This window comes from Carlito syrichta, unplaced genomic scaffold (assembly GCF_000164805.1).
Source record: "Carlito syrichta isolate Samal-C Ts95f unplaced genomic scaffold, Tarsius_syrichta-2.0.1 Scaffold302291, whole genome shotgun sequence".
Taxonomy (NCBI): domain Eukaryota; kingdom Metazoa; phylum Chordata; class Mammalia; order Primates; family Tarsiidae; genus Carlito; species Carlito syrichta.
Genome location: NW_007246387.1, coordinates 550,144 through 571,990, shown reverse-complemented (window position 1 = coordinate 571,990; position 21,847 = coordinate 550,144).

The following is a 21,847-nucleotide window of genomic DNA, read 5'->3' as shown; positions in this document are numbered from 1 at the left end:
GGCTGAGGTGGAAGGATTGTGTAAGCCCAGGAGGTGGAGGCTGCAGTAAGCCATGATGGTGTCACTGCCCTCCAGTTTGGGTGACAGAGTGAGACCTGGATGCAAAAAACAGAAACAAAACAAAAAAACCTGAGAAACTGAGAAACCGAGACTATCCCAACAAGAGAGCTGTGTTGCCAACAACATGTGTGATATTCTCCGGAAACTTTTACCTACTTAGGTGAGCCACATGGAGGAAGGCACATGATAGAGTATGCACACCCAGGATTTGACTTTTGACAGACATGAAATTCTGGAAAGGAAGAGAGGAACATGAGAGTTGATGACATTTACAACGTCGTCACTAGGATAATCATAGCTATGACCATGGACAGCCAGGGTTCAGTTGAGTCCAGAAAGTGAAGGAGCTTACTGAAATAAGAGTTTGAGGTCATAGGTTTATTTTCTGCCTCTCCAGTGGCAATTCCAGAACATGCAGAAGAAGGGCGTGGACAGGAGAGAAAGAAGGAGGGAGACACAGCTATATGGATCAGATCCGAATCTAAACCAACCCATAGGAAAGGGCCAAGGAAATGTTCTTCTGGCAATGACTGAGATAAATAAAAATCCTAATGATATGATGGAAATTCTAGAAGAGTTGCTCCTCTCAGACCTCCATGCTAGCGTCTTCCATTTGCAAGTGCTCACAGGAAAATTAGAGGATTAGAGCCATTAAATATATGTCAAAGAAACAATCAAAGAAACCTGCAGAGCATTTGTTTTCTAAACTCGTGTTTTTAATATATATCATGAACATACAAAACATAAGAAAAATTTAAACTCAGAAAACAGTCAGTTGAATTTTGTTTTCTAGAAACTCTTCAAAAAGAAATTTGAAAGTTCTGATATTGCTAGAGCCATACCAGTTTATGTTGGTGATAGTTGCATGGTAGATCTTTTTCAGTCTTTAAAACTCCCAGCTTTCTGTGTCCTTAATGTTTATCAAGTCTGATCATCTTAATCTTTTAATTACAATATTTAGTCCATTTAAATTTAATTATTGATGTATGTGGGTTTATGAAATATTATTTTATTTTTTTCTACTTGTCTCAGTGACTTGTTTACTTTCATGTCTTTTTAAAATTAACCATTTTATAACTATGAAATATTAGTAACTTGTTAGTTACTCATTCATTTACTATTTTTTGTGAATACCCAAGCTATATCAACATAGGACTTTGATTTATTACAATCAAATTCCAATTATTACTGTCAATAATGGTAGAATCTTAGAATAGTTTATGGCATTTGCTCCTTTCTGTCTTCCGATATTTGTTACGCATTTTAATTCTATATATACTCCAAAGCCCATGCAACATTAATTTCCACTGAAATATAATCACATGTTTACTTTTTCTGTTTCTCTTCATTCCATCTGTTATTTCTTTGTTTCCTTCTGCTTAAAGAACTGTCTTTAGAGTTTTTTTGGTGTAGGTTTGTTAGTAACAAATTCTGTTTTCTTTTGTATGAAAATGTGTTTATTTTGCTTTCATTTTTGAAGGATATTTTTGCTGGGTTTAGAATTCTAAGTGAACAGGTACAGTCTTTGACTTAGATAATTTCTGTTGAGAAGTCAGCTATATGTTTTTTGTCTGTTTGCTTGTTTTTGAGTCAGGGTTTCACTCTGTTGCCCAGGCTAGAGTACAGTGGCAGGATCATGGCTCACTGTAGCCTTGACCTCCTGGGCTCAAGCAATCCTCCCGCCTCAGCCTCTTAAGTAGCTAGGACTACAGGTATATACCCCCCTGCCCTCCTAATTTTTTTGTAGAGTTGAGGTCTTGCTATGTTACCTATGCTGGTCTTGAACTCTTGGGATCAAGCAATCCTCCTGCCTCAGCCTTCTAAAGTGCTGGGGTTACAGGCGTGAGCCACTATACCCAGCCATTAGCTATAAGTTTTATTATTCCTTTGTGAAAGTTCTGTTTTCTCTGTTTTTAATATGCTTTTCTTGGTTTTGGCTTTCAGCAGTTTGATTATGACATGAGAATTGATGTCATTAAAAAGTTTGAAAAATCCTCAGCCATTATATCCTCAAATATTACTTTCGCCTTATTTTCTTTCTCCTAATAGTATTTTAATTACCTGCATGTTAGATATTTACATTATGTCCCACTATCTTTTATGAACTTTTTTTTATTGTCCATTTTGAAAAATGGCTAGGGTTGTCTATTGACTTTCTTCATTATACTAATCCTGTTTTATGCAACGTCTAATTGTCTGATGAATTCATCTATTAAGTTGTTAATTTTAGTTACTATGTTGTATAGCTCTAGATTTTCATTGGATTCTTTTTATAAATTTCAATTCTCTTAATGAAATTATTCATTCTTTGCATTTGTTTTCTCCAACTAGCATTCTATTTTCTTGAACGCATTAACTACAGACATGATAAATTCCTTGACTTCTAATTATAATACCTGGTTCACTGTGGATTTATGTGTACTGTTTTTATCAAAAATTTGCATGTCAGTAATATTGTCCTATCTCTTGGCACACCAAGTAATTTTTACTGAATGCTAAATACTATATATAAAATGTTAGCTTATTGGGCTTCTGCCATCTTCCTGCAGGGGATCCCTCTTTTTTGGAGAAGAAGATAAAGTGGGAGCTGAACAACTTAGCCCAATAAGGGTCTGGATTGAGTCAAGATTAAATTACAGCTTTTCTCAGTCACCTTGGTTCCCAGGGTGTGCTAGTCCTCCAAGGTCTTTAACCAAGAGCCTGGGTGATCATTTGAACCCCCCTCCCCACCAGTGGGTCTCAGAGGAGAGAGATTCCTGTCTCCAGCAGCAAAGGAGTGTCAGAAAACACCATTCTGCATCTCAGAGTCTTCCTCATTGGCTTTTTATCTTCCCATATAGCTTCAGAAACTGGTACATCTTGAGGAGAAAACTGGCAGGGTTTTGTAGTGTTCTCTCCCTCTTCTCAGTAAGATCCTTAACGTTCAAGTTTCCACTTCTGTTTCTGCAGGACCACAACGAAATTCTACTGGTTTCTCTGTCCCCATCTGTAGGCCTCTGCCCGAGCAAAGGCTGGAGTCTCACCTTTCTTTTTCATGCCCCAAGAACTGGTCAATGTTCCCAAGGAAAAAGCAGGACCACAACAAAATTCTGCTGGTTTCTCTGTCCCCATCCGTAGGCCTCTGCCCAAGCAAAGGTTGGAGTCTCACCTTTCTTCTTCATGCACCAAGAACTGGTCAATGTCCCCAAGGAAAAAGCTTCTTGAGAGCATCAACTAACCTTGATGTAATTCTCCTCACTCTGAAATCTTTACCCTTTGGTTCTCATGGTTTCAGCAAACATGTGATGTCTTTGAACAGAGGTTTTTCAGCTTTTCTAGTTTGTCTGGGGAAAATTATTGTTTACCATGGTCTATTCTATCTTGCTCCCCAAAGCAGACATTTCAAAACAATACCATTTTTCAGAATATATCATCTTAAGGTGTTTGCCCTTAAATTGAATGGGCCCGAGAAATGGTAAAGGCTTTGCGTGTTGGTTGTTTCATAGCAATCTGGAGTTTTGTTATGTGTTGTCTGAGACAGTATTGTTAGCATCAAGGAATGATGGCTTTGGCATCCGAGAATTCCAACCTTGGCTATGCTACTTACCATCTATGCTACCTTGGCCAAAGTACCAGATCTCACTAGAATTCATTTTCGGTATCTATGAAAGAGGGAAAGGAAAACCTGCTTCCTGTGTATAAAAGTGATTGAATGATAATGTATTTATTGATTACTTCTTTTGCTATACTCAATGCCTGATGTATATATTATCTCATTTTAATATGCCATATACCGTAGGATTCAGTACGGGACAGCAGTGTTATTACTCATCTTGTTTACAACCCAGATTTTATTTTTGCTTCTGGTGACATCACGAATCACCCCATGATCCTGTTCTTCATCCTTGCCTTTTAACTGCAGAATATAGACAATGTAAATACAGGCCAAAGGCAATTGCTTGGCTTATGACATTTATATTTGTTGTGCTGCATTTAGTAGTCAAAAGTGTGCAAATATAAATTTTAATTGTTCGTAACTGTGATGAGGATAATGTGGAAATATTCAGCGTATTTTCCCATACATTTTTAAAAATAGCATAGCTAGCTGTCTATGTGGGTTGAATAGCCACTATGTAGTCAAAATATCAGGGAAGTAATTCAGGATAAATCCTTAAAATGCTAGGTTCTACTCTGTGGTTAGAGTGACATGTTGGACTTCTGCTTGATGAATTTAAGCCTAGACAGTTGCACACGTGTGTGTATTCACGGTGTGGGGAGCTTTGCATCTCAACAGCTCCTGGGGTGGTATTTGCACTTCATCTCTGGCCCAGTGTATCTGATTTGATGACATCTGCTTAAGGAGGCAGTGGAGGAAAGACATGCATATGAAATTTCAGGGAATACAGCCTGCATTTCAATGAGCTGAGGCTGCTGCTACCTTGCCATTTATTTTGTAGCCTTTGGGGCATTGACAGGCAATACCCAATCTGTTTCTCATCGGTTTAAATCTCAATATTTACTTTGAGATATTTTACTTTAAAATCTTAAAAAAAATAGACGATCGTGCTAGTCCATATCACACGGAATTTGCCTCTTTGACATGGTCAGAAAAGAAATTTGGGCATAGCATATAAAGGAGAAAAGAGCCACTTGACATACAATGAAAAAATATAAAGAAGAAAATTTTTTGTTTAAAAACGGAATCATTAATTAATCAATAAATGCTCAGTTTTGGCATGTTTTCCTTTTTGCAGTGTCTTGCAATTGCCAACACATAAACCTGAGTTTCCCTTTCTGTTTTCGTTTTCCTCATCTTTTGTTTTGCTGAGTTTTAGATTTTAGGATGAATTCCAAGAAAGAGAATTACTGTTAGTAGTAGGTGTTGATTACCATATCAACAAGATCATTAAGGAAGATTATTTCCTCTAGATGAAAATCTGGATCTTACCTAAAATGAATCTTCAACTTCCCCCATTAAGTGGTGGTCTCCAGGCTGGAGCATCCATATCACATAGAGCTTGACAGAGATGCTGGATCTCAGCCCCCAACTCAAACATACAGAAGCAGAATCTGCATTGTAACAGGAGCCACCAGGGATACATATGCACAATAAAACTGGAGATGACTTGACTAGAAGTTGACAACTTTTTTCCTATAAAGGGCAAGACAGTAAATATTTTCTTTCTCACCCAGGCATACAGTCTACTTTGGAACTATTCAACTCTGCTGTCATAGCACAAAAGTCACCATGGTCAACACATAAAGGTTGTGTTCCAATAACTTTATGTATTAACATTGGAGTTTAAACTGTATACAGTTTTCACTTCACAAAATGTATTTCTTTTGATTTTTTTTTATTCTGATGATTCAAAAATGTGAATGGCTCTTGTTTGGCCTTGGGTCACAGGCCAAACAAGAGCAGGTGGTGGGCTGGACCTAGTTTGCTGACTCTTGTTCAAGATCATATCATCCTCTCCATGTCTCTTGGGTTGCCCACTGTTCTCGGAGCCTGCCCGAACCTTCTCAGGCTGTCATAAGAAGATGTCATCGATTGGGTTGCTGAAATAACAGAAATCAATTTTCTCACAGTTTTTTGAGTCCAAGAAGTTTCAGATTAAGGTGCCAACATGGTCCGGTTCTGGCTTGGGCTCTTTTCCCGACTTGAGAAGGCTGTCTTCTTGCTGTGTTCTCACATGATGGAGAGAGAGAGACCTCTGATGTCTATTTCTCTTGAAATAAGGGCAACAGACTGATCAGATTAGTGATCTACTCTTAGGACTTCCTTTAAGTTTAATTATTTACATCACTAATGTAAAAACCCTGTGTCCAAATACAATTACATCGAGAGTTTGGGTTTTGACATACGGATCTGTGGGAGAGGGGACACATTTAAGCCCAAAGCAGTGCCCAATGTAGTTTGCTCTCTCAGACATCTTCTCTGACCACACTGCTCCAAAACCATCTCCCTTCATGATGTCCCACGGTCACTGTTAGTTGCATCTCATCTCTGGTACTTAAAACACGGCCTTATAAATTCCTAACAGCATGTTCTGTTCCTTAACAGCATATTCTGGTGCCAACTCCTTAGATGAAGATTGTGCTGATCGAAAATTTAAGGGTTCAAATAACAAGTTTAAATTACCGGGCTGAGCTTCATGTTGATTGCCTGCTAGAAAAGTCACAACCTTTCCTTGAGTCTCCCAGTTTGCTAAGTGATGTTAGACCCTCCAAGATTCTTTTGGTCTATTTTCTCATTTCTAAAACCAGGAAAAGCAGTGGGTGTGAAGATACATCCATCATCTCTGTGGAGGGATTAATCATTCGAGGACCAAAATGAAGAGCCTGGCGTCTGTAGTATCTGGCACTGGAAGAATGTAGGTGGCAGTGAGGGCCTTACCTTTCCGACTTCATCTACTTTCCTGAGGCAAGAAGACCAGCGATTCCATTTCCTGATCTTCTTTTTTTTTGAGTTGGAGTCTCACTCAGTCACCCAGACTGGAGTGCAGTGGCTGCTACTGGCCACTGCAGCCTCGACCCGCTGGGTTCCAGCGATCCTTCCGCCTCAGCCTTCCCAGTAGCCGGAATTACAGGCACGCGCTACCACACCCGGCTGATTTTTTGATTTATTGTAGAGATGAGGTCTCGCTGCCCAGGTGGGTCTCGAACCCACAGGCTCAGGCAATCCACTCACCTCAGCCTCCCAAAGGCATGGGATGACAGGCTGAGCCACTGAGCCCCGCTGTTTCCTGATCTTCTGATGGTGTGTCCTTCCTCCTCTTCCCTACCCCATCAGATCCCAATTTGGCAGCCATCATGAACATGAGGCTATTGCTTGACAAGGACTGTTCCCTGTATTTTATTTACCCTCAGTGTTTTCCCACTGTCAACCATCCATTTTGAATAGGAGGCCATGCGCGTTGATTCCCTAGAGAGCCATTTTGCAGATTCCCTGCTGTATATTCCCCAGTGTTTCGCCCAGTTCCTTTGGAATGACTCTCTATACAGTGCTTCCCTCACTCAGGAAATGTTTGTCTTAGTGACTGTTGGTGCAAACAGATGAGGACTCTGGTAAGGTTCCTGCAGATCATTCTCAAGGGTTATCTGTGTCCATTTAAAGCCTGAGGAAGGAGCAAATAACTTAGGAATAAGCCCTGCATGTTCTCTCAGATGCTTCGCTGGCTTTTGGGTGCAATTGGTGTGAATTAACACATTTTCCTGCTACCACCCTTTTACACCCTCAATATTTTTAGCTAGAGCCAGGATCCCTGATTTCACGATGACTTTAGACAGGCAATGCCATTCTAGAAACAGAATTGTCGCTAGGTTTTTGGCTCACAACGGGGAGAAATGCGGGCAAGAGGACACAAGTGTTCTTGATGTGTTACAAACATTCACCACAAAGTGGTTGCACCCTGCATCTCCTGCTTGAGGTGAGCTCTTGTCAAATGCCTGCAAACAATGCAGCCTCAAGTCAGGGGTGCCAGGACGCGTGTAAAGGATTCATGAACGCCAAATGAAGACTCTGAACAGAAGCACTTTGAGCAGGAGCTGTGTGTTAGCGTCCAGGAGGAGTGATCTCTCAGGAAAGAATTTACCTCTTGGTATTTCGTTCACACGATGGGGAAGTGGGCAGTCCTGTAAGATTTAATTTGGAATAGAGGAAGAAGAAACAATTAGAGCCATTGTGATACTCGTTGCAGGCAATGCCAAACAAACTTCCTTTGTTGTACAATTATTTTGGCGCTAATAAGTGTGTCTCTATAGACTCCAGATTGGTGTCTTGGATATTTCTTTCCCTACCTTGTCCTTCCATGCAAAAACTTTGGATGGATACAATTTCCTATTACAAGTTAACTTGTGTTGATTAGCATATATTAACATTTCTTTAACACTAGAGCTCTGAAAAGCTTTTTCCAAATGTCTTTCTCATGGGTGTGAATTTTTTTTTTTTTAATCCAGCTGCAAAGAGAGAAGGTAGGAACATTTCTGAGTTGTATGATTTGTCCTTTTTGATCCTCAATTTCCTCAACTGCAAAATGGGGATAAAGTATTTATTTCCTTAGGGAACTGAACTTATTCAGCATTGTATAAAAGCACTTGACTGAGTCATTGACACAAGCACATATTAGATAATTGATTATTTGTGATGGTCATTATTATTTTGAATAGTCAAAGTCCGTACATTAAAATTATGGCAATATCCACTGGTTCTAATATGCCATGGATTCCTCCCAATAAGTGTGTAACATTGAGAGGAAGGAAAAAAGTCATCTTTTTAGAGTATCTTTATTTGAAATCGCTGCACGCTGGTAATTTTGTATTAACGATTTTGTTTATCAGTTTCTGTTTAGCCAAGTGCATGGCTTTGTACATTGTTGCTGAAATAAGCAATAGCGCCCTTATTCCTAAAGACTCTCAGCACACTTTTATTAAAGATGGAGCAGGTATCTGGCACAGAATTGGAGTAGAGTAAATCGTGCAACAAATGGTGTGCCAGAATCAATTTGCTGCAGTCCCCCAAACACAATTGCTTTCTCCTTACCAGTTTTGAGCATAAACCTCCAAGCACATCTTATATGCATGTATCACAAGTAGCTGAATGCCTTTATGCTGTTTCTCTCTAAGCAGAAGTTCATGCCACAAAGGTAATGTTAAGAGAGAGACAGAGAGAAAGAGAGAGAGAGAGAGAGAGAGACAGAAAGAGAGAGAGAGAGAGAGAGAGAGAGAGAGAGAGAGAGAGAGAGAGAGAGAGAGAGAATAGTCATCAAGTCGAGATCAAGTCGAGTTTCAGGCTTCTGAACTGTGATTCCTGGAAGTGCGAGCACACGGAACCATAGAATATCAGTGCTGGGTGAGTGCTTTTGACTGTTGCGGACTTTCCACCACTGAGGAAACTAAGTCACAGAGGGGGGAAGTGTGTTGCAGAAAGCTCCTTGAGGATGGAGGAGTGAGAATTTAAGCCCATGTCTATGATCCCTGAGATCTCTTTTTCTTTCCTGTATGCTATGTTGCCGTCAATCTTTCTGAGTGCATTTTCTCTTAATTGCTTAAGCTCATAGTACACACAGCTTCTTCATCTGGAGCATATGATGAAAAACTAAGATCTAGTAATCTGTTATGAGCCATTTGCTTTTTATACAATTTCTTGTGATCTCTGGACTGTCCATATTATCTCAATTACATGGATGGCACGTTTCAGATTTAAAGAGGTTAATGCTGATTCTCCAGGGCCCACAGCTTGTAAATAAGGAGGGGACCTTAAAAATTGTCTGAGTGTCTATGGGTTCTTGGGGTAAAAGTTAATGGATGAACAGAAGTTCTAAATATGAGGAGATCCAAGATCTTAAGTCACAGCTCTGTATTTTCATGCATTCTGAAAGATATAAAACCTTAGAAACTTGATTTTATACTTGATGTCATGTGTAAAAGTTTGTTTGCTAAATAGTTCAATGAATAGTTTTGTTCTGAATCTTTTTGTTTTGGCAAAAAATAAGACATTATAATCTAAAAGAAGACTATCAGAGTAAGTAATGAGAGTGTTAGATTTACTTCTGCAGAAACAAGGATAGTGAATATATCTGGAAGACTGTGAGTTTTAAATAAGAGCATCTTAACTATGTTTGTTTACTTGGTATGGCTAGATGTTCTTTGCTGCCACCCTTTCCAGTGAACCTATGCATCCTGAAATTTCTTCATCAATACTATTACAAGATATTTTCCGAATATGCACTCTTTCAGGAAAGAGAGGGGGTGATATCCTAACCTGTTGAGTGGGTTTCTATTTTATATTTTCTTATTGTTATAAAATGATGTTAAAATGTACTGAGCTCCTGCACATCTAAAATTGGTCCATCCATTCATTACACAGGAGTAAAGGATGCCTGCCTCATGCCTGTAGAAACAGCAGCGTTGCAAATAGCCACTTCATTGTTGGTTCCAATTTGGAAGCTGACAAATCCTTGCTGTATTGCCCTGCACACGCAAAGTCTATCTTTCTGCCTACACAGCACAAGTCAGTCACCTACATAATTCTTCCAGGATATTCTAAAAGCCCCGAGGCGCGAGTTCATACTCTATATTTGGCGTTCAGAATCGGATATGGGAGTGCATTCAGTGACATCCTAGGAGAAGATCCAAATACCTCAAAACAATTTTTGCCGTTCTTCCTAGTTGCATTCTGTAGTTTGGACACTCTTGCTCAAATCTGCCTTTTTACATATTTGCCATTTGAATTTGTGATACAGCAATACAAACCACTATGTTTAAGCTGCACCTTATGCTACACCTTAGGAGGCTGAAGAACCAGGTCAAACTGCAGAGGATTTTATTTTTTTTCTCGTATTTGTTTTGCTGGTTCTAAAAAAACATAAGCAACTGTAGCAACATCTTAAAGTCTTACTTGTTTGATTCCAAATGAAATGCTCCATTAGTAAGATGAAAAAAAAATAGGAGTTAGAAGTTTAATGACTATACAAGTTCTTGTTTTAACTGAAACACTCTTGAGAGTAAAAACGAGGCTATTGATCATCACACTGCACTTGTTTTAGGCAAATTGGGACTCAGAGTTGCCCTTCTTACAAATGTGCTGTATTACTGATTTAAACCAAGCTCTCAAAAAAACAAAGTCTCAGCAAAGGAGTGTTGTTTGTTGTGCTAAATGTAAAAATCCCTGAAATAGGACGTCTTTCTGCATAGATAAGTACACACTTATCTATGTAAAAGTATATAGTGGGAAAAGCAAGTGATTGTGTTCAGAGCCCATGATCCTGAGTTCAGCCTCTTTCATGCCCTTTGCAACTTTGGTGACAGGATTCTCTGCCTGCTCTGTTTTGGTGAGATTAAAATGGTTCATCTGTTCTTGGCTTTGACACAACCCATGCCAATATCTTCTGAGGTAACCGTATGCTCATCTGATTCTTAACTGCCCAATCCATGCCTCTTTGGAGTACAGGGTCTTCTATTTTATTCAAGAGGACTTTCTTGATTCACGCACGTTGGGTGTCTCATTTATACCTCTTACAGTCACTTGAGAAGAAATATGACTGCCTCCTGAGCCCTGCTGGGGCATTCAGGTCACTCCAGGAAGTTGTGTTAGTTGCCTCTGCTTGCTTCCTGTGCAGGTAACCTAGCTGCACCATTCTCTGCTGAGGGGAAATAGGGAGTTGTTTAGGGCTGTGTTTGCTATCAACGCTTCAGATGCTAAGCAGAACAAAAACACTCCACTCTCACCTTTGTAATCATAAATGGATTGTCTTGCCACTAAGCTCCCATTACCCCTTTTGGGCTCAGAGATACTAGCCAGAATCTAATGGCCTCTTCTCTCTTTCCCACTCTTCCCCACCTCCAGTTTAAAGAAGATGGGGGGATATAATTGCTGGATAGCCTGAGTCATCTTTTTTTTTTTTTTAATATTCTGCCCTATTTCTGGATCAAGCCCCTCCCTCACCAATAAAAGCCAAGAATTTGACAAATTGATTCTCTGGTTCAACTTTTAGCATAATGGAGCCCTTAAAGCTAGCTGTCTAAATGAAAGAAGTCACAGCAAAATAAAGGACTGGAGATGGCAGAGAACACACTGGTAACCAGTGACTGGCTGTGACTTTCTTGTCTGAATGTCTAGAGGGAGCAGGAAGTAATTCCGTTCACCTTTCAGTGCTCATCCTATTCCCAGCTCAGGAGAGATTGCACAGAGCAGGACTTCCCAACATTGTTGGGAAACCAGGAACAAAACACAAAGGCTCTGGGTCTTCCTCAGAGTCACACTGGTTTGGTTGGAATCCCTGGCCCCTGCCACCCCGGGCGGACTCTATTTTATGGGTCAAAGTTGAGAGATATAGAGGAAGATAAATTAGGCAATAGCCAGAGTGGGATCTCTCAAAGTCACGAACTCTCCTCCACCTTTCCCTCTCAACTCCTCCTCATCCTCCGCCTTCACCTACCCTGGCACCAGTGTGTAAGACACTAACTACAGCAAATTCCTTCTACAACTTTCTCTACCCAACTTCCATTCACTGTCCTCAGCATTCTGACAATTCTGGTTTTGAAAAACCAGCAGTGTTTATCTTGACATATAGCGAGTACCTTATAAATATCTGTTGGATATTTGCCATATCTGTTATTCACTTCAAAAACACTTGAATGATCCTAGAAATGCGAAGACTAGGGCTCTCCTAGTTTTTTTTTAATTTTCAGGGGAAAGAGAAGGGAGGAGAACAGTAAGAGGATGCATCGATTGCCTATAAAGATGCAAACCTGAGCAGGTTAAGTGTGTTGAAATGGTCGGCAAACAGCTGGTTTCTCTGTGTCCCCATCTGGGTTTCAGTAGTATTCTGTTCAGCTTCCATCTTGAGTATCATTCTAATGCTCTGTGCTTTACAAATGATATTCATACAGAATTCTACTTTTAGAAAATCCCAAGGGTTAAGGAAGACAATTCTTATTTCCATAATTTTACTAGCAAGGAAACTAAGATCAAGAGAAGGTAAAGCAATTACCCAGTTTATATATCTGCAGAATAATTAAGATTTCAACACAGTTCTGGTCCCTTGGGATCTTATTCTTCTCCAACACATTCATTTTTTAGAAGAAACTGTGTATTTAAGGAAAAGATTGAATTTTCACCGAAGGGCATGAAAGAAGTTTTATGCATGGAATATTAGAAAAATGTAGATTATTTAATCACTTTCTTACTTTTGGAGATATCAAAAAGAACATTGGGCTTTATGAATAAAAAAAACTAGTAATTTGTCTTTACCATGGCCTACTCCATCGGAGAATTTAGTTCAAGCTGAAACATGAAGAGCCCAAGACTTCTGTTTTGTCCACCTTGTAGACACGTTATTTGTCATGGATGAGATTTACTTTTGGAAATTCAAATCATAAAAATAATGAAAGGGAAATTGGGAGGTTGACCACCTCTCTTGGGCACCTCTGACACTGCCAACATATCATTGTTTTTACCAAAGAAGTTCTGAAACAGCTGTGATATTTTTTGAAATACTTGTTAAGGCTTGTGAGTAGTGCTAAAAAGGTCATTTATAAAAATCTGCAGATTTTATGGAAATGCTTCTTTTGGTTGTGAAAAAACACATTTACACATGTCACCATGTTCACAGAATTGCCTGATAGGGTTAAGAAAAGTGTGACTTTATTAATGTGATCATAGCATCATCATTTTTTATTGCTTATGCAATACCAAATTCCCACAGAAAAACTATTAGGGTAATATTTGTCTTCCCTTTTGTTTTGCAGTTGGGTATGTTAATTTCCTATAATTATAATTTTGTGGAAGAATTATTTTGCATAATTCTATACTGTAGGATGCATTTTTAAGGACTAATTGACACAGGTAAGATTTGGAAATATTCAAATACAATGGAATACCTTTTAATGTCCACAATTCAATGTAAAAGGCTTTATGTAATGCATAGGATTTATAATCTATTCGATTTTTTAAAAACTATTTGAGGTTGACCTGTGAAATGTACAAGCCCATATAAACATGATTTGTGTTATAATAGGGCTTAGCTGAGTGGAATATAGTAATAAACAAAAGGTTAACAAACACCACTTAAAACACATACCCATATGAGTGGTTAGGTTGTAATATGATCATTGCCTTTGCAGTAGATTCTTGGTTGGATGTTCTCAGGACAAATAAAGCAATATCTATTTTCTCATATTAAAATAGAATTAAACCAAAACTGTCTATGTTACCTCAATGTTAGTTACTGTGATGAATTTCTTTTTCCTTAAAAAATCTGCATTTATATCTGTAAATCCTCTTCCCCCAACCCCTGGAAATAGTGTCTTGCTACCAAGGAATAGATTCAGAACTGCTATGAATGAAGCCATAATTAGTAGATTTTGCTATTGTATCATCTCTGCTGTCAATGATGGTCATAGATATAATTATTTCTTCATTTCAGGAAAAGTTTTGAAGAATGATTATTAACGATAAAGTGGTGAAATTTTAGTGACAGTTGTTGTAGGTGTGTCACTGATATTTTAGATAGCTGCATTTAAATTCCAAATTGGTGACAGATTCCATTACTTAAAGAGAGGAAGGTAAACACAAAAAAAGAGCTTCTAGAAAAGAGCTTTGGAATCAATCCAACGGCAATGTGTTGCAAGATGCAAAAATGGGCACTAAATAGTCAAAAAGACGAATAACATGAGGCTGTTTGTTAACTGGAGATAAGATGTTAATCCTTTATTGCCTAATAAGAATTTCATAGCCTTTCCTAGGAGTCTTATTCTCTGCTGAGTTTTAGTATTTGGTTCCCCCTTATTATTATTATTAAAGTGAACCAATCAGGTTGAACTAATTAATTTCTGTCAAATGAATCAAAGTCTGGTGAATGGAACTAAGATGTTATTTTTCTCATCATTTTACATTTCTCAGAGTTAAATATATTAACACAGTGCTTGTAAGTGTATTAGTATAGAACTGATTTCACTGAAGGTTGCTGTATAAAAAGCTTTGACTGTGAACAGATTAAGCATTTGCATTCCTAATATGTAAATCATCGATAAGAGATTGAATGGTATAATGACTGAAACTAAATCAGAGATCGTCTTGAAGGAAAACTTCCAATGAGACAGTGGTTTCTTCTGCGGAATTCAGCGCTTAACCCATCAGTTGCCAAACTGTACACTTAGCTAGTGGCAAGGGGAGGTAAAATATTGTATCTCTTGCCTTGGCCCCGCTAGGGCCACAACGTGAAAACAGTTCAAGAGGTATGTCTTTGTCCATCAATATGTCCCCAGCTAGATCTTTTTCTTTGTTCTCTCAAATAGAGCAAACTTTATCCTGTTTCTAGAGAGGATGGAATCATCACACCACTCTTTTGATATCAAACTATTTTGATTTGGTCTCCCTCTGCTATTGGAAAATAAGATAATGAGGTCACATCCCTCACCTGTGGGACCAGTATTTTTAAATGGCTTTCTTAAATTGGATGGAAGGCATCTGGTTTTCAGGTATGTTTTGTTCATCTTAGGGCAATGTTTCACTCACTGGCAGTGTATGTTCAATTTAAGGTTTTCTTGTTTTAGTTCAGTTACAGATATACTGAGTGAAGTGGGAAATCATCTTTCTACACTTTATCAGAAATACTAACATATCTAATTCTCCTCAAACGCTGTGAAGATTCAGAATTCCAATCAAAAGAAAGAAAGAAGAAAAAAAAAAACTTGCTTTAGATATTTGCAATTCAGATTATACAGCATTATTTTATATTAAATAAATGTTGGACCACACCTATAATATTATTATCACTGAATGAAATAAAGGGTAAGAAAAAACTGCAGAAAGTTCAGAGAACAGTAACTCAGTTGACTAAGGATACAAAGTAATTCCATGTGGGAATTACTCTAAAAGATTGGGGATTTATTTCCAGGAAATGTTAGACGCAATATAATCAAAAATGTTGAAAGCATTTCTAAAGATGGAAAAATTTACCTAATTCTAGAACACTAGGGCACAAAATTTTTTTACTGAAATTGGAGAGGAACAAATGTTCAAACAAATAAGATGTTGCTCCCCATGTAAGCCATAGAATGCTTAATCATGTTGCTTAAGCAGAGATACTGTCTAGAACTATGGTGTCCAGTACCATAGCCTAGCCACATATGACTACAGAACACCAAAATGTGACTTGTCTGATGACTGAGAAACGAGTCTTCAGTTTATTTGACTTTAATTATTTTAATTTAAGAGCTAATACTCAATTTAATTGTTGGAAAACAGTTTTTGATTATGCTTAGAACAACTTGATAAGATGAATCTATGTTTTCAACGGTACATTTTATAAAATCTAAATACAAATCAACCATTTCCAGTGGGAGATTTGCATCCAAAGTGGAACGTGCTGTAAGTGTTACATATACATTGGTATAAAAAACAGCCTTAGTCATGAGACATTAGTAAAATAGTTCGCTAATAAATTTTTAACATAGATGTTGGGCTGATACTATTTGGGACTGAGTTGAAATCAAAAGATTCATAAAAATAATTTCACTGCTTTTCCTTGTTTCATGTGGCAACTCTAAAATTTAAAATTACATCAGCAGCTCATACCACAGATGATATTTCTACTGGATGGTGGTGATTTATGAACTGATTTAAGTGATTAGGCCAATTAACAAGATTTTTAACGAGCCTGTTCTAAATTGACTCACAAAAATGAAGACCACTTAGGAAGATCTCTCTAACTTTTTGAGATTCACAGCAGTCCACAACCCAGTGCCTTCTGTCTCTTCCAGAACTTCATCACTACCAGTATGAATATCCTGTCACGGTTGGTTCACTCCAGTTTCTACTCCTATCCTCATTGATTGTCACTAGCCTGAGCCCACTGGCCTGAAAGGATGTACCCTAATTTGGGATCTTGTGGCTTTATGTTTCTCCAGATTGCCTTAAAGGCAGCAAGACCCGAGAGCCTCTACCACGAATGAACCCCCCCCACGCCTTGTTAAGTGGTGTCGGTGCGGGTAGGCTTCTGACTCAGGACCAGCTTCTTGTTTCTTTTTCTTTATCTTCCAGTTTAGCCTGTCAGGTAACCAGGCTTCTTCTAGGACAGAAACCCTTTTCCAAATGTGGCCCGCAATCCCAAGCACTCGCATCCTTCTCATCCATGGGCTGACACTCTTCCTAATGGCTGGGACTTACCTCCCTTTCCTGCACTGCAGCTGTGGGCTCAGGTCTTGTGTAATAAGTGGCAGCCTCACTCTCTGCAGATGAGTGTGACCTTGGCTTTCCCATGGTGCAGCTTCCCTTGCCTAACTCGCTGAAAGCACCTGGTCTTAAACAACACTGGTTGCCCCTAGATCTTGGACCTTCAGCACCCTGTCTGTCTGAAGAATGTCTCTTCAGTCTTTCACTCCCGTCATTGTGGCGCCCCAGTTTCCACTCGTTGCTGGCTTCCACTCCATCTTCCCTCCTAAGCCGAGGGAAACGCTAGTAAAGACACTTAGTGTTATATGATGCAACTAGGTTTTTGTGAAATATCTTTCTGCAGACTTATCATAGGGGATATACTCTACTGGAAATGTCATCAGTCAACGCTGAGGTACTGATTTTGAGCCAGAAAAGGTTTTCTCAGAGTTTATGAAGGTGCCCACAGGAAAAAAAAAAAATTGCCTGTTGTATCTTTCTGTATGGTGAATTCAGCTCCTATCTCAAAAGATCCTGAGATAATTATTAACTCAGCGTAACTATTTACCAAATTTACAAATGAAAAATGATGAGAAGAGAGAAGGGTTCCCTTGTTTAATGATGAGGACTGAAATGACAAAATTCACTCTCCTCACACAGCTATAAGGTAAAATTTAAATAGTGATTTGCCCCAAGTTTCTCAAAATCATATAACAGACAGGGTCTTTAACATGAGAGTCTAGAAATAAATCGTGCAGCCTGGTTTATGGGGGGGGGAAATGTGAAAGGAAGTGCTGGAAAAAAATGTGAAAGAGAAGAGGGTGATTCTGTAATTTGGTACATGGAACTCTTCGATGTGGAGAAGGAAACAAGGTCCCAAAAGTATGAAGCAGCGGTTTGCCAAGGGGATGGAGGTTGTGACTGTTCTCCCAGGGGACCTGGCAATGGCTACAGATATTTTTGAGTCAGGACATGGGAATCAGGGGGTTGCACCTGGCATCTACTAGGTAGAGGAAAAGGTTGCTGCAGCCCCCACTGTCAAGAATTATCTTGTCCCAAATGTCAGTAGTTCTAAGGTTGGAAATTTCCGCTTGAGAGTTCACCTAAATCTTAATCTCACGATACTTGAATCTTACAAACAAATAGACTGGGGCTCAAAGATATGAAATGTGTATTTAAAGTGTTAGAACTGACTTAAAAAAAAAACGTGGTTGGGCCACAATAGTTTCTCTTTGAAAGCTGATTTGCCCGTGCTAACGTGCAACATTTTCTATTTTTCCCATCGTCTTCTGAATGTCTTAAGAAAAAGTTCATGAAGCTATTGAAAGGGTGTGCTATGTTTTATTTATGTTTTCCTCTGTGTTTATATGACGTGTGAAACCTGTTCTCCATGAAACTGAATAACATAAAGAAAGCTCCCGTTTCACAATGCTGGCCATGCAGTAGGACGCAGGACGTCTGTCATTATTCTTAGCGTATATGAAAAAAGCTGATGATCTCATTGGGGAGACTGGGGTCAACATTATGAGAATGTGTGCAATAGATTAGGGGCTTAGGACTAACTTTTTCAACTACAAAGATATCGTGCTATATTGTTATTTTGGTTACTTCATTTGGTTACTTCATTTACTTGTCTAATTGCATCTCCATCCCCGTGGGCCAGTTCCTCCCTCTAGCCTTTTTCCTTAGCTGTGGCTTTTTCTTGAGGGAATTATCTCATCTTAGTGTCACTCACACATTTGGCCGTAACTTCCTGCCTTCCTTCCTCCTCCCATAATCTCACGATGACATCTCACTAGCAGACTGAGTTCAAGATCCTTAAAACCTGCTTTTAACTTCTCACCTACATCTTCTTGCTTTGCTTCATTTAGTTAGATTTTCGACCCTCATAAAACAGTTTTGGATTTTAAATTTTAGTTGAAATGTAGCATAGATGTGCTATTTTATCTTTTTCTTGGTGTCATGCATTCGAAAGTTATTGTGTTTCTTGAACACCTACTACGTGCAAGTTAAAAATTCTAAGCACTTAGTAGTGCACTCCAGAGACAGAAACCCTGTCCTTATGGAGCTTCCATTCTGGTGAAGGATACAGACAATAAACAAGTAAATATATCGTCCAGCAACCAGGCGTGACAAATGCTGTGGGAAAAAAAATCAAAACAAACAAAAGAACAAAAATAACAACAGAAAACAAAGCAGTGCGAAGGGCTGGAGATTGACAGTGGCTGCCGTTTTGAATGGCGTGGCTTCAGAATGGCCTCTCTTAGATACAGTATCTGGAAGAAGAGTACTCAGGATGGGAGCAAAAGCGTAAAGACCCTGAAGTGGGAATAGTTTTTATTCATCCAAGGAATATCAGGAAGGCCTCTGTGGCCAGAGGGGAGTGAAGAAACGAAAAGATGGTCAAGAGAAACGGAGAGGGAGCCAAGGAGAAAACGCAGATCCTCGTGGGCCTGTGTCCCTGTGATCTCTGGGAAGGCTGACTCTGGGGGGAAAGGCTCTCGGGGGGACGAGCTGGGGACAGGAGCACCAGTTGAGACCTCTTGCAGCTCTCCAAGGGAGAAGTGAAGGGAACTTGGAAAAGGGGTAGAGTAATGAATGGTTTGGCTGTTTTGTTCTAAGAATGCTGGCAATGCTCGCACCTGGCGTTTTCCTTTTGCTTCTGTGCTTGGAAATGCCGTTTCCCAAACAATAGACATAACTTCTTGGATTTCCATCCTGTATCCATAATTTTTTAGCAGAGTGATCTTAAGCTTATACCTTAATGTCTCTGTGACTCTTTTTCCTCTCTGTCAAATGAGGTTAATACTAGTACCCACCTTAAAGGACTGCATGCGTTGAAATCTGTGTAACCCTCTTAGAATGGCTACTAAGCATTATGATTTCATATTATTATTATTTATTCTTCAAACAAACCTATGAGATGAATATTTGACCTCCTGTGAGGCAGCCAGGTGTAATTTAAAATATTTTTTGAGTAGTTAAATACATTTGTTTTATAGATGACAAAGCCTGTTATCAACAGATAACAGACGAGACAATGAGAATGCCAACCAAAGACTTCTGGCTCTCAGACTAGGGCTTTTTCCTCTGACCTCTCTAGTGCTCAGGTTGTTGGACTCTACCCAGGGTTATCAATGGACCTTAGACTCCCCAGCTCCCTGTCAACTTCCCAGTCAGAGTCTACAAGTGTCCAGCAGAAATCCTTTGAGGTTTGTATCATTTCACCGAGCAAATAACTCCTGCCAGAAGAGGTCAGAATGGCGGGAAGTGACCTAAAGGACCTGATTCTGACATGTCTTTTTTTTTTTTTTTTTGTGCTGTATTTTGCCTTCACAATCTATAAGTGCCGTCTGTCCTATTGCTTTATTTATTGCTTTTTTTTTCTTTTTGACTTCCCCAGGTTCGTTTCTTACTTTCATAAGTTAGTTCAGGATTAAAATCATGTTTTAAAATCTAGTGGAGAAAATTTTTCTGAGAGTTGAACTATTCTCATAAAAACGTAGGGTAACCATCTAATTATTATTTGATAAAATTCCCCCCATACACACACACACACACACACACACACACACACACACACACACACACACACACGAGAAAGCTATATTTGGAAATTTATTTAAAGATTCAGGATTGCTTACACAGGGTTTTTCAACCTCATCAATATTGATATTTAGGGCCAGAAAATAAAGCTTTCTTGTAGGATAATGACATGTGCACTGTTGGATGTATAACAGCACCACTGGCTTCTACCACTATTTGCCAGAAGCATGGACTCCCCCCTCCAGTTCGCTGACAACCAAAAAAAAGGTCTCTAGATGTTGCTAAATGTTCCCTGTAGGGGCTAAAAATTGCCTCCAGATGAAAACCACTGGCACAGAGACTTGGAAATGTGATTGGTATTTGTATGCATGAGACTCTTGTTCTGTCTTCTTAACATGTGAGCTGGGTACCTTTTTAAAAGTTTGTTGCTTCCCATTATCAAATGGGTATGTTATCAACTGAGTGTAATTTTCACATGCTTTTCAGATTTGCAGGTGTAAGAATAGAGATACAGACGTGATTGACTCATTATCATTCAAATGGGAAATGAGAAGATGAAAGCTATATAAAATAATTGGTTTGATCAAAATTAAGTAGAAATATTGTCATATTTAGCTTTTAAGCTCAGCCATACTGTGCCCCATCAGTAAAAATTTTTGATCATAAACCTCAAATCCATGTATATTTATTTGTAACATACTTAATATTTTATTTAAAATATAAAATAAATACTCTCTTCCAGAAAACAGAAGAGAGGAAAATATTTTCCAGCTCATTTTATGAGGCTAATATTGACCTGATACTAAATTCAGACAAATACGGTAAAAAAATAAAATTGTATCTCTCAGGGGCTTACAGAAATACTCAGTCAAGGAGAGTCAAGGCAGTGTGGTATTGGACAGGCGAAGACATAAAACAATGGAACAGAATAGATGACCCAGAGATAAGCTCACATAAATATGCTCAACTAATTTTTGACAAAAGTGCAAAGTCAATTCAATGGAGGAAAGATAGCCATTTTCACAAAGGTGCTAGGGCAATTGCATATCTATAGGCAAAATAGATAAATAAATAAAAATCAATCTCGACCTAAACCTTATACCATATACAGAAATGCACTCAAAATAGATAATTGATGTACGTGCAAAATGTAAAAACAAACAAACAAACAAACAATTTCTGTGACCTCGGGCTAGCCTGAGGGTTCCTATCTACCAAAAGAACAACCTATACAAAGAGAAATTGAATAATTGGATGGCGTCAAAATAAAAATAAATAAATATACACAACTTTTACTTTGTGAAAGATAGTCTACTGAGTGGGAGAAAATATTTTCAAACCACACCTCTGAAAAAGAACAGTCTAGGGTGTATAAGAAACTCTCAAAACTACAGTAAAAACAAGCAATCCAGAAGGAAATAGGCAAAAGAAATGAAGAGAATATATAGATGGTACGTATACACATGGATGGTTTTCCACATTGTTAGTCATTAGGGATATACAAGTTGAAGTCACAATATGATATCACTACACGCCTAACACAAGGGTGACAACACCAAATGCCCGTGAGGATGCAGAGAAACTGGATCGCCCATACATTCCTGA